Genomic DNA, 14,966 nt, shown 5'->3' with positions numbered 1-14,966 from the left:
AGAAAAAAATGAGAAGGATATTTCAGGTTAGGGTCATTAGAAGGAAATCAAAGAGATGGGTGTTAGCATCGTGTGTGTCCACCACAGAGAGAAGCCCTTTATGACTGGAGAAGATAAAAACACAGAAGTAGGTTGGGGTCAGATAACGGAGGGCCTTGTACAAATTTTGGACTGTATTCTGAAGATTCTGAGGACATGGAGAACCCCACATGGGTATTTATCAGCAGAGCCTTATTTTTGAAATCTGCATTTATATAGCATGGAGGATAGATGGAAAGAAAAGTACTCTGAAGGGTGGGAGAACTGAATGTAGAAATATAGAAACTGGGTAATGACACCTTGCAGTATTATGTGTCCAGCATCGTTGAGAAAAAAGAAACCAGTCATGGAAAGTAGAAAACAATGAAACTCACAAATTGTGAAGAAGAAATAAAATTTGACTTCCTGACATGCAAGTCAAAAATTCAGGAGAATACTGTCCCAGAGACAGAAGAGAAAACTCGAAGGTGGAACTGATGTAAAAAAGATTTTGTTTTGGATTCAAGCTTGAGATTGTCATGGCAAAGTCAGGATGATACAGGTTCTTAAAGGAGAAGCTCCAATTAGAGATAGATGTTTATTAGTGATGAGCTTAGAGCCTTGGAAACAGCTGGATTATCTTCTGTCAACTCAGCAGCGTCTCTGTTTCCTCATTCTCCTATGTTTCATAGGAAATAAGTCTGGAGATCATTCCTCAAAATTTCCTTCTTATATGGCTTCTGGGTAGATTATTCCAATGAGAGCTATTTTTATGATGTTCAGAAAGCTTAGTCTTCACTTACACCTGTGGCAGCTGTAGTTTGACTTCTCACTGGTGGCCTCATTGCTGTAAGCAATCACTTCTAGACTTCTGGCCACCTTCTGGCCTTACTTCTGCTTCCTCTAGCCCTCAAGTTGGGTAGGCTTCTAATTCCCTGTCTTAAATCCTTTTCTACTCAAAATTTCTGAACGGGAGTCCTCTTTCCTCATAAATTCTGACACAAAAGCACATTCCACGTGAGGAGATTATGAGCAATGACAGAGACTGAGCAGTATTTATGTGTATGTTGGAGAAGAACAACCAGTGAAAGACACAGAGAAGCAATGGTCAGGAAATTAAGAAAAAAATGAACACATTTTGTAAGAGAGGCTACTTAAGGAAAAATTGTGAGGAGAGACGTGATTTTTCTTTTAATCAGGTAAAGGGAAAAAGTAAAGAAAAGGGATTGCATGCTGAGAAAATGGTCATATTTGTCAAGGTGAAGGACAACTTGAAGGAATTCAGTTTCCCTGTATTAGTATTCCCACACATTTAATTACAGGGTTAATGAGAATGATATTACCAAAATAGCAGGCCAGCATAATGTTTGGTTGGACAAACCGATGATCAAGATCCCTGGAACTTGATTACCACAGAGAAGCCAGAGTCTTCAAAGCCCTGAATTAATAAATTGAATCTATAGTACTACCCTGCCATATAAAAGCAAATTGCTTCTTTGGTCTTTACTAATTGGTCTAGAGAAAAAGCATTTAGCAGATTTAATATCAACGTGCTATTAATCACATTTTGACCAACAGTGCGAGAGGCAACACTACTTGATTATAAAAGTCCACGTAAGTCTACAAGATCCATGTGTCTTTGGCATAGGCCATGTAGGTGAATTAAATGGAGAGGACACTATCAAATTTGATAGTGGCACTCAACTCTGACATATTATTGGTGACTTTTGAAGGGAGGGACTATTCCAACCACTGTCATTTGATCCTTCCTGCTTTACAGTCCTTACTCCTTGGATCAAAGAGCTACAGTGGATATATTTTCTGTTGTTGAAGCACGATTTACATGCAGAAGCTGCATAGGTAAGCACAGGTGAGTTCACACACCCACTTGGTCCACTGTGAGATGCACTCTGACTTTTGCATTCCTTTCTCTGTATTATAACCCATTTAATGTAGGTCACTGACTTCCATAAGCCCCTCCTCTTGAGTACTGGGATGCATAGGATCTCCCCAGATTAGCGTTAGCTCAGAGCCAGTTCAATAATCTCTGAAGAGTCTGGTATTCCTCTTTCCCCAGTGCACAGCCACACTAGTAAATGACTGCAGGTACCTTTGGGAAACTCAAGGAAGAAGATTTACACAACTTTCTTGTGGTAATGGGGCAAGGGGGATCCTTAAGGGAATCCGGTTCTCCTTTCATTATGGGGCCACATTTACCAAATGGCTCAAATCTGGGAACTGAGTGACAAATTGTGATTCTCCATGGTGTCAGCGAAAGTCAAGACTCTGCTCACAAGAATTAAAGATTAAAAATGTTTTTCTTATATTATACAGTGTCCAAATATATTTGTTCTAGGAACACCAAAGATCTCTGTGGCTTAAGCGGAGATCAATTAGCCACTACCAAAGATCTCTATGGTTTAAACTATTTTGATGACTGCTCTCTAATCCTGCTGCCCAGGTGGATCGCCACCTCCAGCTGTCCCTTAAGACTGTGAATCAGGGAGCCCATTTCAAAGAGAGCATCTCTCAACATCATCGCTGGCTTAAAGCACCCTGAGCTTTTTAGGATGTTGGTCCTTTCCTTACCAGTATATTTCTCCATGCATTGGTAAATGTAGTATTTTCTGAACACTCCCTTGCACTAGACTTATTGGGTTGGTGAAAGGGACACACATGACAAATTCACTCCAAATTCCTGCTTCCCTAAGCATTTGAGTGTGTCTATCTACAATATACCAAAGGCATTTTGGCATCTCAACTTCATTTAATTTGTGTGTGTGTGTGTGTGTGTGTGTGTGTGTGTGTGTGTGTGTATATATATATATATATATATATATATGTAGAAAAACTATTGATATGTAAAGGGACAGTGTAACTTAGAAATCACAGGTAAGTTTTGTGCCTGAAAAGGGAAGGAGGAAATTGGAATCTGAAATGCTTCACCTGTCATTTTAATGCTTCATTTCTTAAAAATATCTGAACCAAACAAGGCAAAACATTAGCATTTGTTGGGTCTTAGTGGTGAGAACACAAGTGTTTGTTTACTCTTCCTATTTTTCAGTGTTTTAAAAATATTTCATATTAAAAATATTCTAAAATCTCAAACAATCAAGATGAAGCCAACGGTTGCAAGTCAACACGTTTGTAGCACAGATCACATCACAGGGGTTTTGGAAAAGTGATTCTTAAAATAAAGGCCCTTAAAAAGAATTGATTACAAAAAAATTAACTTACTAAGAAGACAAAGACAAAAATAGATGAAATTTATGTTCTACTTTAAAATTTTTTATGAAGAAATGCTAATTCTCCATGTTTCTTTGATTAGTTAGATGGATCAATCTTGCCATTATGATGGCTTTATTCATTCATTCTTGGAGATCAGCAGCTTCTCCTAGGAATGCCTTTTTCCTTTATATTAAAGGTTAGGAAAGGAAGAAGCTAATAAAAAAGAAAAATTTAAGTCCAACGCCACAGTTATCTCAATAACCAAGCATGAGCACATATATTTTGCTTATACACATTTCATCTCAAAGTGTGGGTTTTATGTGTAAGTGGCCTTTAATACAATCATCTGCTTACCACTGACTGCTATGATTACTATGATTTTTTTGATGATTTTAACAGAGAGAAATGGGAGTAGAAACTGATGCTGAAAACTCTAGTTAACCCGACTCGGAACCGACATCCCTTCCCTGAGATTTTCTGTGTCTTTAATTCGATAAAAATAGTTCAGACCAAGAATTATCAAAGAGTCTCAGAAAGAACAAAGCTTCTAATAATCATTTATAAAAGAAAAATAGAAGAATATCTGAATCAGGTGCATGAAGCTACATGGAGACACTTCGGTAGAAGTGTGTGCTTTGGAGTAAAATGTGCTGAGCTCATACAATTATGAACAATTTGAAAGAGGAACATTCAGGGTCACCTGAATAAATGTATTCTATCCTCAAACAAACCACTGACCTCTAATCAGCTATTTTTATCAACGCACCACTAACAGAGGGAGTAGACAGGATTGTCCTAAAACCTTGTCATTTGAAAGGGCTTTGCACTTATTTTATTTTATTTAATCCTCTCACCTCTCTGGGCAGAAGTTCATTTCAGAGATGTACACATTGAGACGCAAAGGCTGGATACATTTCCCAGGTCTCACAGCCGGGTGGTGGTAGAGTCTGGGCTTCTGGGTTTTTCCTTTCCATCTCCCCGACTCTTCACTCTCCTTACTCTTTCCGTGTTTTCTTGGTCTTCACCTTCCAATTTTAGGGAGATTGGGAAACGTTTAAAGCAATTCCTTTTGGGAATCCTTTATGAAACACAGTATATTGACCCTATGGGGTTGTGTTTCATCACCAGAAATACTGATTCAGGTAGGTAGTACTTTGACCAAAAATAGCTGAAGGTGGAAGATGTTGCCCACACATGGATCCATGCCACAAGGGTTCATTTCTGTGTGGATAAAAGATGTTATCAATTCTGGTCCCTCCAAATACGCTTAGCAGATATGATTTTTTTTTTTCTCTTCAGAGTAAAGCAGTAAGAACAGTAGAGGGGAAGCTTATTACACACAGTTACACAGCATTTTCTGTCTTCTATGCTGAGGAATTAGTTAACTATTGTTTCCTAACATGCTAAGCACAAAACTCAGTCAGTGGTTTAGTTACCAAAGGGGAAAGTGGGGGAGGGATAAATTAGGGGTTTGGGATTAACATATACACACTACTACATACAAAATAGATAACCAACAAGGACCTACTATATAGCACAGGGAACTCTACTCAATAGTTTGTAATAACCTATAGGGGGAAAGAATCTGAAAAAGAATATATATAAAACGGAATCACTTTGCAGAAACTAAAACAAGACTGTAAATCAACTATACCTCAATTTTAAAAAAACGTAGTGGGGGCTTCCCTGGTGGCGCAGTGGTTGAGAGTCCGCCTGCCGATGCAGGGCACACGGGTTCGTGCTCTGGTCCGGGAAGATCACACATGACGCAGAGCAGCTGGGCCCGTGAGCCATGGCCGCTGAGCCTGCGCGTCCGGAGCCTGTGCTCCGCAATGGGAGAGGCCACAACAGTGAGAGGCCTGCATACCGCAAAAAAAAAAAAAAAAAAAAAAAAAAAAAAATTCCAAAAAAAAAAAAAACGTAGTGGCTTAAAACAACAAATATTTATTATCTCACAATTTCTGAGAGCTGCTCAACCGGGTGGGTCTAGCTCAGGGTCTCTCATGAAGACATTGGATGACAAAGCAGTTATTTGGAGGTTCGACTGGGAACAAAGTATCTAATTCCAGGTAGGTTTACTTAAATGACTGGCAGGTTGAGACCAGCTGTCCACTGTCCTCTCTATGTCAGTCACCTCACAGCACAGCAGCCAGCTTGCTTCAGGGCAAGTGGCCTGAGAGAGAGTGAGAATGAGCGAGAAAACTCACCCAGGATGAAACTCTCATCCTTCCCTGAGAGTTTCTTCTCCTTTCTTTGCTGCCCCTCCTTCTCTGTTTGCCTTAAAACGCTGGACGGTCCCCAGCTACTCAGAGCTCTGCTTTCCGTGCACGCTCACCTTCCCACCATCCTCTAGTACCACGCTCCAAACCCCATCCCTATTCTCAAAATTCTTACGTTTCTGTCTTCAGCCCTGATCTCTCCTGGTAGTTCGGGTTTTATATATCCAGCTCCTCCTTCACATTTCCACAATGATCCCAAGAGTTTAAAACGTACCATGGCTAACAGAAGTCTTGCTTTCAGAGTTCTCTCCCAGCCTCCCCGTTTTCAGTAAATCCACCCAGTTGTTTAAGCTTTTCCCTGTCTCATGTCTAAGCCCTCAGCAAGTCCTGCCAGCACTTCCTTCAGGGTCTTTCCTGGATCTACCACTTTCTCCATCTCCACTGTTCCCACTCTAGTCTGAGATAGCTCTCTTCTCACCTGGACCACTGCAATGGCCTCCTAAGAGGTTTCTCTGCTTCTTCTCTGATCCTTGTAAGTATTCTCTGGAGTCCAGCCATGGTGGTATTTTGAAAATAAAATCAGTTCTTGTCACGCCTGCATTTAAAACTCTTACAATGGCTTTCTATTCCACTTAGAATGACAAACCCAAAGTGTTTGCTCTGACTTAGAATTTTCTACATTTTCTTGTCTCTGCCTACTAGCCAGCCACACAGGTCTTCACCATACACAGTACATACACCATACACCATACACATACCCAGGTATGTCAGCATACACTGTGGGCATCTGTATTTGTGTTTGTGTGTGTATATGTGTGTTTGTGTGCATGCTCTGTGGGTGTGTATAATGTATGTGTATCTCGATATGTTAGTGCGTGTCTGGAAATGTGTCTTAGTGTGTGTCTGAGTATACGTACATGCATGTCTCTGTGTGTGTGCGCCTTCATGTGTGTATGTGGTGTGTCTGGTGTATATGGGGCCATCTTGACTGATAGACAGATTAGGCAGAATAGACGGCTCCCTTGAGAAAACTCAGGGATCACAGATATCTTCTCTCTCAATATTAATATTTCTCTAGAGATACATTAAGTTTAAGTGGTTTCTTTTCAATTGCAAATATCCTGGGAGTTGCATCCATCATCTGTATCTTCTTGTGAGTTATGATTAATTAGACTGTGTTCCACCCAGCACTTGCTGACAACGGCCAGAGGTAAGACTGAGTGCAGGGGTCTCAGAAAAGGAGACCCAGGGACCCTTGGGTGGTGGGTGGGTGGTTTGCTGACTCAGGTGACATCTCCTGAATTATCTCCCTGGATCACAGGGATTCCTTCTCATCTGTAGAACTGGGCCACTCTGGGGAATGAAAGAGAGCACAGAGAAGGAATATAGAAAAAAAAAAAAAAAAGAACAATGCAAAAGTCAGTTGTTCCCAAATTTTGCTGAGTGCTATGCATGCCTGGTATGGTTTTGTGCTTCAGAGATTTCTGGGTGCTCTTTAGAAAGTCATTCCTCCTTTTATTCAGAACAATGGAAGGGCAAGCTTGTTCCCACGAGACACAGCAATTCCTTGGGGTCCACAAGAAGAGGACAGCAAGGGAGCATTTTCCATCACTATTCCGTGTCTGTCACCCATGGGCACCCAGGGGAACTTTCAGAGAGGTGCCCATTGGTGCCCCAGAGGAAGCCATCCTGCTCCCATCCAGGGTCTTTCCTCACTCTTTACATTTTTCCTCTCTTTCCTGCAACTTCAACCTTTATTTTCCTATCTACTAGATATTTCTTACCAAGACTGGAACATGTATTATATCCATTTAAGCTGAGAAAATTAAAAAAACACCTCCTTTTACCCCATATTCCTCTTAGAAATCTCTTCATCTCTGAGCTGTGCTTTGGAGCCAAGCAGTTCCAGAATGTTTTCTCCAGTTCCAGTCTCTAACGCAGTCTACGTTTTACTCTCACCATGTCACATCATGTACTTTTGTTCAGTTCAGTGATGCCCACTGTGGTGCCAGATCACCCAAACTCTTTCTCCTCTTACCTTCCTAGACATTCCAGCAGCATTCAGTGAGTTGAGTCTTCTTTTCTTCTTGAAATCCCTCTACACTCAGCCAGCTTCCTCCTGTCTCTCAGGCTGCTCTTTGTCAGACTACTTTGTAGCTCCTCCTGGATCAATCCAGGGATCCCTCTCTTATTCTACACTTTGTTCCATCCCCTTGAATTTAAATACCTCCTCTGTGATGTTGATTCCCCAGTGAATAACTCTGCAGTGAATTCTCTATTGTGGGGTGTACTCTGCTATCTGACTGCTTACTTAAAGAGCAAAGAGAGAGATCCCTGGAGTTGTTCAGGCTTCAGAGTCGGAGTCAGAAAGCTGGGGTTCAGTCCCAATCTCTCAGTTTATTTGCTATGTGACTCTGCATAAGTTTGCGACCATTCTGGGCCTCTGCTTTTTTGTCTATATATACTTTATAGGGCTTTTCTGATGATAAATAAATAAATACATTTAAAGCACTTAAAAACTGTGCCTGGCATATAGTAAACATTTAATAATATTTACCAATTCTCCTTCTGACTGCTATTATTTCTACTGCTCCTTACATGATTCATAACATGTTCAAAGCAAAACTCCTGATTGTCTCAGCAAATGACACTTTCTTCCACTCAGTTACTTAAATCAGAAATTGACAGCTTTCTTAGAATTTTCTCATGCTGACACCAGTTATTTGCAAGTCTCCTTGACTTTTTTTTTAGATTTTTTTTTTGATGTGGACCATTTTTTTAAAGTCTTTATTGAATTTGTTACAATATTGCTTCTATTTTATGTTTTGGTTTTTTGGCCTCGAGGCATGTGGGATCTTAGCTCCCCAACCAGGGATCAAACCCGCACCCCCTGCACTGGAAGGCGAAGTCTTAACCACTGGACGTCCAGGGAAGTCCCAGGTCTCTTTGACATTAACTCCAAAATGTTCCTTAAGTCGTCCAGTTCTCTCAGACACCACTCTAAATCAGCCACACCTCGTCTGTCACTTGAGTTATTGAAATGTGTTCCTAATTGGTCTTCCTGCTTCTTTCCTGCCCTCTTCTCCAAATGATTCTTCAGCACACAGCAACTAGAGTGATCTTTAAAAAGCACAAAGTGGATCCTGTCACTCTTCTGCTCAGAATTCTTCATGATTTCCCATTGGATGGAAAACAAAATCCAGAATCCTTAAGTGGAAGGGCCTATAAATTCAGACATGTCTTCTGCCATGTCCGCTTGCCAACCTGTGATCACTCCCTGTCACTCACTGTGGCTCATCCACACAGCCCTTCTAACGGGTTTTCAAATGTTTCAAGAGCTTTACTCTCTTGTGCATTTCAAGTTTGCTTCTAGGGACTGCCTGGAATGTTTTTCTCCCATTTTTTGGATAATTCCCACTTCTCTCTTTTGAGCCCCAGTAGATATGTCCTCAAAGAGGACTTTTCTGGACCTTGAATCTTAACAATTTGCAATTATATATTATCTGTGTCTTTATTTGCTTAATGATAGTCTTTTCAACTAGATGCAAACACTGTGATGATGGGAATCATATTTGTCTTGTCCGTTGTCTTATTTCAAGTGTCTAGCACAGCAGTGCTTAATCAGTATCTGTTGAATTAATGAAGTGAATGAATGAACTACGGCTGATGCAAGTACTTCTTCATTTCAGGGATGAAAACACAATGCAGAGATAAGCAAGTCATAAGCTGTTCCTAGATCGGTTGCCTTTAAGTGATGAAATCCAGAATTGTGTGTTACATGCAGATTTGATACTATTTAATTTTACTGTTAACAAAAGGAGAGACTCTGTTGGAGCGGGGACGTGCACGGGCTTTGTAGCCGACCTGGGTTTAGTTCCATCTTAGTCATTCACTGGTGCTGTGGCCCAGGCCTAGTTAGTTTCCTTGCTTAGAAAATGTTTTTCCTAACTCCAACTCCAAAGCTGTTGCAGAGACTTGAAAGGAAGTGAATGGCTCATGTTGCCTGCTTCATGAATAAATATTAGCTGTCATTTTCACTGAAAGACCTTTATTTTGGCACTTAACTATGAAAGGAAAAGAAATAGGAACCAAGAATGATAAACTGTTGATTTCTTTAAAATACCCAGAAAAATTTCACTCCGGGATCATATAAAGGCCTGAAATAACAGGCAGTAGAAGGGAAAAATTAAAACTCATGAATTTTACTGAAATCAAATAGATAGGTTCTTGGGGCTTCCCTGGTGGCGCAGTGGTTGAGAGTCCTGCCGATGTAGGTGACGCGGGTTCGTGCCCCGGTCCGGGAAGATCCCACATGCTGCGGAGCGGCTGGGCCCGTGAGCCATGGCCGCAGAGGCGGCACGTCCGGAGCCTGTGCTCCGCAACGGGAGAGGCCACAACAGTGAGAGGCCCGCGTACCGCAAAAAAAAAAAAAAAAAAGATAGAGCCTCCAAAAGCAACTCAATTGTCATCATTTCTCCTCCCTGGGCATTTCTTCAACCGGGGGGACTGAGTCTTGTCACAGAAGAGGAGACTAGAAGTCTGCCCCACATCCAGACACACTTTGTCATAAACGATCACCACTTCCATCTATTCTTCTAAGGGCCCATTTATCTTTCCTAAAAATCGTCTACTGTCCCCTAAGAGGCCTACATCCCACTCCCCGCTTTCCCTATTAAGATGGTATTTAATCCTGAATTCTAGGCCACGTAGGGGGTTTACTCATTTTCTCTGAGTATCTCACATATATACATGAGGTATACTGTTAAGAAACTTCTTTATTTTTCTTTGCTTGCTTTTCTCTTGTTACTCTATGTTTTGTTACAAGGGGTCTCAGCCAAGAACTCAGAAGGGTAGAGGGAAATGATTTTTCCATCCCTACAATACCAAGAAGAACAGGATCTTGTCATTGTTTTATCCCAGCACCTAACACTCTGTCTGGAACGTACTGTGTGCTCCCAAAGAAAATGAATGAATAGAATGGCTACCTCGATAGCCTGAGAGTCATTATGCCTCCTTGCAGAACTGTTTTTGCCATAGCTGAAGTATAATGCAAGAATCATTCCTTAAAAAACCCACTTCTTTGTTAGAAAATCTCTTATAATTTATATCATTTGAAGCTATGGCCATTAAACTATGCATACTATGCATTAAGTGGGCTTCACACAACTTTCTTGAGTTGCATCTTCACTGCTTAATATTCAGGATGCATTAACATTCCCTTTGAGTGAGGGGACTTTTCTTCCTTCCTCTGGGTGTGTCCACAGTTCTCCACATAGTGTCATATACAATGACTAACGTGGACTGGAGAATGTGGGCATGTGTGTACATCTGTGAACCTTATAAATTATAAAGCCCAGAGAAAGTGGCTTAGCCCCTTGAAAAGTAGGAAGAATAAGGCAGGAGCTCATAGATACATTTTGAAAACAAGAATTTGAAGTTCTTAGTGTCCTTTTTAATTTCATGGTAATACAATAGAAGGATAGTTTGCTTTTCACAACCTCAATATCAGACATAATTACTTAAAGTTTAAAATAAATTTAGCTAAGAAATGAATTAAAACATTAAAAAAAAAAACCATCTATTGCTTTACTTTAAAGTAACCTAAAAAGGGACAGATTCTCAATACATTTGCAAGTTAATAAGCGAGGAGTTTCTCTTTTTCATGTGTATACTCAAAATCTGCTATCTTATTTTCCCCCTGTTCTAGCTAACCTGCAGTTTCAGGCATTTTATGCATTGAAGCTTTAGAAAAAAACAATGTTGTTTGGTAATCCTAAGAATGTTTCTTTGGTTGTTCTTTTCAGGAAGATTCATTTAAAAAGCCTAGACATTACTACACTATAATTTCTACAATCAACAGAGAAAAAAATACCTGAAGAAATGATTACTGTCAAGAAAAAGTTTCCTTCCACATTTCATTAAAATACATCAGGTAGTAAAATAAATGGAACTCCACATTCTGCCTGTGTGTGTGTGTGTGTATGTGTGTGTGTGCTCACTCTCTCCCTCCCACATTTTCTCTCCTGAGTTTTATCTGAGACATAAAAGATTTCATAAGAAAACCACTACATAAATTTCATAAGAAAACCACTACATAAATTGATTAAAAATAGAAATGTATATATAAGAAATTTCCTAAGAACTTATATTTTCATATTACTTTACATGTTTCTATTATGAGAAATGCACTGGATGCTTAAGTTAACTTATTTGTTTGACTTTCCCGTATATTGTGAAAAACTGTTTGTTGAGGCTGTGCTCTAAAGTGTATTTTGGTCGTTGAATATATTTTTCTCTGTTATGAGAAGAAATAACATAATTTTTCTCTATTAGGAGAAGGGAAGTACAGCTCATTAAAAATGAACGATAGTCACTCTGAAGTTCATTTGTATTTAAATTTTGACTATGGTCAGGGATTATTATAAAAACATATTTAATCAGAATCAGAGACACTCAGACACTATAAACTGAAGCATTGATAACCTCACTTTTTGACTTATGGCCTTAACATTTTTCTCCTAAATTGAGTTTATTATAATCATTTTTGCATTCATTCTAAATTTTGCTTGAGATACTTATTATAACTTGAGGCTATAAATGATGGGGGAAATGTCTTGAATTAATTTCAAATAATCCTACAAAACTGATAGTCTATATCTAATAGTAAATAACTGCAGTGTAATTGAACTGAATTCTCAGAATCGTTGCCAATGACCTGAATTCTAGGTAAGATAGTGAAAGAAACTGACATGGCGTTGAATTCTTCTGGTCTTTCAAACTCTATATCTTTCAAACCATATACAGTTTCAGGTTCCTCAGTCACTCATGGCCCCATTTCTTTCTTAGTCTCTCATTAGTGGGCTCGTGCACACTTGGATGAATAAATGCATTTTGTTTTAGATACTAGTGGAGCTGTCTGATACTATATATATGTCTCCTTTTCAAAATATAGCTTGACTTTTATATTTGAGTTCACCTGCTATATATTCCTACTTTGGAAAAAACAGAAATGAGAATTTTTATCCTCCTGTAAGACAATTTGGAGAAATTTTACTATTTCATGGAAGCAAATTTTTATAATTTATCATGTTCAGTAGGATTTGAAAATGATAGGCCATGTGTAATATTAATATTCCTATACTTTTCTTTTTAATAATAATTGCACATTAATTTTTCATGTAAAGAAAGTTTTGGACACAACATTAATACTCCCAGGGAGTAATAATATTTACCTTTTGAGAAATAGGAAAGGAAAGATTGAAGTGGAAGGTAAAAAGAAATTATTAATAGGCCAGTGTTATTTTGGAACATAAAACATGCAAACGATGAAACCCAAAGAAGTTTTATGACAAACAGTTATATCCCAAGTACCATTTTAATATCCCAAGTACCATTTTAAAAGGTACAGTAAATTTTCTACAGTTCAATATAAATCAAATGTCCGTGTTTACTCCTTTCCTAAAGCTTTCTATTTTATTAGGAGAAAATAAAAGCTATCAACTACCTACAGAAAAAGTTTGGAATTCTTTGTGAGGATGGAAAAATCCAAAAATATTTTTAATCGTATCATATTAACTTGGAATACTGATTTATGCCATCACTTTGCCTATCTGAATATTTCTGTGCCTTATTTTGTATGTGGTATTAAATGCCAATAGGCATTTCATTATCGTCCTCCAGAATTTTTGCCTGCAGGAATTTGAGGAAGATACAAAAGATATTGAAGGGTGGGAATTGTGGTTTTGACCGTAATTCTAAAATGTTCTGTTATTATAAGCCTCTGGGATGTGGACTATGGGCCAATTAGATGCTGCACATGTAACTACAGCCCTGATCAACAACCTTGAGAATTTTGGCAAGCCTTGTTCAAGAAGGGGAGTGAGCAAGAGATGATGTATGCTCTAACACATAAGTCTCTCTGTTCCTGGAAAATTAACTCAATATGTTTGCTATGCTGATACGGAGTTGTTAGAAAATCTTTGTCAACTAGGACAGCACTATATTTCCCACCTGGGTTCCATTTTTATTTTAATTCACCAAGAGTCAATCAGGAATATTTACTAATAGCACATTTTTCAAGATAAGAAAAAAAACTTAGATCAAAGAAAATGGAAAGAAAAATTGATCATCTTTGATAATGACATTATAGCCATTAGAGCAGGGATATAATTAGACTTCCTCCTACCTCCATTTAAAAAAATTTCTCTTTTACTCTAGGAAAAGAAATAGCATCAATATTTCTACAAAATAGAACTCTGTGCTTTAGTTTAAAATTTTATATTATTTGAACTAGGAAAACCCAGATCCATCAGTTTTCAGTGTTAAAGTTTTCTCAACCAGAATGTGGCCAATACAGAGCTTAGATTAATACATGTAATTAATGGATTGATGCATGTAAAGTGATTAGCACAGTGACTGGCATATATTTAGGACTAAATAAAAATTATCAGTCATTATTATTGTTATCTTTTCATGGTTGTTATAATCATTGCTATTTAGTGCCCATTTTGAATCTATAGAAGAAAGAACCTGTATATTGAAAAGAATGCATTAGAATTTTTCCTCTATGGTTTGTACATTGATTTCTTATGAGGTTGGCTGAGAATAAAAATAAAGCACATTAAGTCCACATTAAGCCCTATGTAATGTTGTGTGTGACATTTTTACTTTTGAAATTTTTATATCCAGTTCCTCTGATAAGGAAATCGAACAGATTCATCTATCCAAGGTCAAGGTCCATGCTTCGGCTCTTTTAGCTCTCCCATTTCTTAGTATCAGTTCCTTACTCTGCTATTTGAGGGTTTCATTCTCTGTTGTACAGGGAGCTTGGGAGATCTCTGAGCAATTTATCAATGTTTAAATATTAGAAACTGATAATAGGTTAAGATAAATACCTTTTGGTGTTGTAATGTGTAGCTCTAACAAAGGAATTAACTTGATCAAACCCAAAAAATGTTGGATTGTCAATTAGAATCAAAACCTAAGGATGCTGCTCTATCACCTTGTAGCCCTTGTCAATGCCCCCAACCCTTGTCTTCTAGGGTTCCTCCAAATCTCTGTCTACATCTTTGGTCCCACCCTTTAATACCCTTCTTCAGCCAGCCCCATGTTTTGGAACTAACATAGACCAGCTTGGCCCACCTTTTTGGTGAGTGCCACTAATTATAAACTTCCCTTTCTTTCTAGACTTACTGCTCTGTTGTGCCATTCTCACACACATCTCAATGGGAATAGTCAGATGAACTAATTTGAGGTGTGGTGTTAGGATTCACAGCAGCACTGTGTGGTACTCTTCCTGTAAAACTGTTTTAGTAGCTTTCTTCACACCTTTTGAAACTATGGTAGGAAGAGCAGAGTGGATACTTGGAAAAGGCTGTGTTTTTACAATGCTCAAATCATTAACGTGAAGTTCTACCTCCTTTTCTTTTTGCTTTGTCTTGTCTTGCTTTCGATTCTTTAGAAATACTCATGTGCTCTTTTTCTGCTCCTCCTCCCCCCCAT

The sequence above is a fragment of the Mesoplodon mirus genome (assembly GCF_964341445.2).
Source record: "Mesoplodon mirus genome assembly, chromosome: 9".
In the NCBI taxonomy this organism is placed as follows: domain Eukaryota; kingdom Metazoa; phylum Chordata; class Mammalia; order Artiodactyla; family Ziphiidae; genus Mesoplodon; species Mesoplodon mirus.
Note: the sequence above shows the minus strand (reverse complement) of the source record.